Raw genomic sequence first — 3,182 nt, 5'->3', positions numbered from 1 at the left:
CTTAATTGTCAAAAAAACATCCCAATGTTAATCTACCACGAAACCCTTGAAGATGTAATCCAAAATGAACAAATAAATCCCGACCTCGAACCTTCTACCCTTTAACATGCCCAAAAAGAGGATATGTTAAATATGTATTGAAAATAGAAATTACAATAATCCTTAATGAGCTTGCTAGTAGCATTCTTGGGATTAAATCCATCCAAACCAGTCAAATATGTCCAAACCGGATTGGTTTGAAAATTCATGGGGTTAGCAATAAATTGTTTTGTATGATAGCCAAACCAAATACTCGTCTCTTCATACCCAACTTCTTAAATTTAACCTAAATTCTGAAATATAAATCTCTGTAGCAAAATCCAAAAGAGAATATTGTCAAACACGCAAACGATTAATGTAGGAAGTAAAGGAAACATTGTAAGTAACCTTCTTATGTTTAGGCTTGGTGTATAAATGTCAGATTTGTGAGAGAGAAAGATAGAAAAATTTGGAGAAAGATAGAAAAATGGAGAGATAGAAAAATGGAGGTTAGGTTATGAAGTTGTGTTCGGGAAAAATCAAAAATATTTTATGGAAAAAGAAGTATGTTGGGGAGGTGAAATAAAAATTGGTAAAATTTAAAGGTGATATGGTTTTGTAGAGTTGGAATAGGAAAAGGTGAAGGATGTAAGCTAATTTTTGGCTGAAATTCACCGTGTCGCGATCGAGATTCGCAGAATCTCCGTCGCGACAGACGTTTTTCAGGGAGAAAAATTCTTCCTGACTTCACCTGCTCGCTGTTCGTCTAGAGATATTTAAAATCTCTACCGAGATTTTCAAGCTGTACACCAAAATTTTAACTTGCTAAATTTATTTCTTCTTGTACTAATGTTCCTTTAATGATTTTGAATACTCATAAGAACTCAAAAACAAAACTAAAATTAAATCAAAGGTTAGCCTTAAGGGTTGCCCTTAATCTAAGAGTTATAAAATATATAATTACATTAAAATGGAACAATTATACATAATCAGAGAATTAAAAATGTTCAAACAAGAACTTAAAATATGAAAATGATACAGAGACATAACACGGTAAATACAACGAAACAAATCTAATCTATTCTTCATCCTTGTGAATGGAAGTTCCACGTTCTTGCACCTAAAAAACTAAAAAATCAAGAGTTGTACAATCTAGGAATATAATATCAATTATTGAGGCAAATTGGCACGTAATATCTTTTTGTTATCTTTGCGCAGCTTCATGATGATATCAATATCATGATCTAGCTTAATATTTGTTTTCATCTCTCTTCTTGATAGTTCTTATAAACATCTCTGCATAAATTCATATTTAATTATATTAATTAATACTTTCAAAACTACTATACCGAAGACCCAAAAAATAATAGCATGTTGCTAACCATAAATGTTTGAATACAAAATCTGTTAAAATTTCTTCCATTATTTTTTTAAGAAAAAATTTATTCCATTATATAATGTAAGGATTTTGTGTTTTTTTTTCTGAAATTTAAGCCGCACAAACTTAAAAATTAAGGTAAGATTGTATTGGATTTTCATATCTTTATACTAAAATATTTCAGTAGTATTTTATTTTTTGTTTGAAAAACTTCAAATTAATTATCCTATTTTAGAGTTTCATGATTTAATTAAGTGCATGAGGTTTCATATTGTACATTGTTATTGCGAGGTTATGTGAAAAAAAGACAAAAAGAAAGAGGTGAGTATGTACTCTATACTAAATTTTGCATGTTAGATTGTAAAAGTTTTAAAAATTGTGTAATGTAATAATCATTTCTACCGATTCTATATTTATAGATTGGCTTTATTGGTTTTTGTTTTGATTAACATTTCTTTTAAAACTCAACTATTAAATAACATAGAAACTAATTACATTTGTTGTATTTTGGTGTGAGTTTTTATGGTATTTGTTTTCATACAATATAACAATGTTATAAATGAAGGTTCGCTTCAACAAAATTAATTTCCAACCTTTTTAAAAAGATACATGAAAAATAAAAGCTAAAGTAATTAGATTATGGGAAGCTCTTAATACAAAAAAAATCAATAATAAGTTTAGATATGATATAGTTAGATGAACATGTATTCATTTTACAATTTATATACTCATTAAAGTGAAAATATATTAATATAATCTTTATTCTAAAACGGGAAAGCACCATCCATGAAAGTGTATGTAAATCTCAAAAATTGACCAATTTCGAAGCAAACTATATGAATGAAAAATTCATATTATTGAGAACTTTAAAATTATGTCAGTTTTACAAAGCTACATGCCTATTCCCAATGAGAATAAGATTGTATTCATTCTAACAACCAAAATAACACAAGTAGATAAAATTGATTGCAAAATCACTTTACAAAATTTGAGTTTGTTACTTTTAACAAGCTTATTGAAAGTATAAACTATTAAAATCATTATATTCAAATGATATATAATTAAAAAAAGGGTAATTAATTTATTAGTCCCTATATTTTAACAAAACACACTGTTTAGTCCATGTATTTTTAAAAACATATGGTAAGGTCCCTAACCTTTTTCTCAGTGAACTGTTTAGTCATTCCGTCTGTTTGTTAGATTTTTTACCGTTGATGACTTCGGAAATGACTAAATTACTCTTTACTATTTACCTTCAAACTTCAGAAGAGGAAATCCAATTTAGAAGAAGAAGCTATTTGTATGGAAAACAAGAAAAAGAACAGACCCAATGCTTACGAATTTGAACAATTAAGAAGAAAATCAAGAATAAGAACATTCAAAATTAATGTCAGATGCATTAGAGTTTAAAGGAAAGGAAAATAAAAGAAAAGAAGAACACAAATCCAAATTGACTAACAGAATCTTCATAAGAGTCTAACGGTAGAGAATAAACAGTTCACCGAGAAAAATGTTAGGGACTAAACAGTTCATCAAGAAAAATGTTAGGTACTTTACCATGTGTTTTTGAAAATACAGGGACTAAATAGTGTGTTTTGTCAAAATATAAGGAGTAATAAATTAATTACCCTTAAAAAAATATTATAAATTTAAATTTAAATGTATAAAAAAATTATCGACTTGCACATAGCTTTCTTTAATCCCCGCAGCATGCGATGGCAAGGTCCTCGTAATGTAACAATGGTAAAAGTATAGGGATGACGGGGAAATTAATCCCAATTTTGAT

Source organism: Euphorbia lathyris, chromosome 2 (assembly GCF_963576675.1).
Source record: "Euphorbia lathyris chromosome 2, ddEupLath1.1, whole genome shotgun sequence".
Taxonomy (NCBI): Eukaryota; Viridiplantae; Streptophyta; class Magnoliopsida; order Malpighiales; family Euphorbiaceae; genus Euphorbia; species Euphorbia lathyris.
This window is presented reverse-complemented; position numbering follows the sequence as displayed.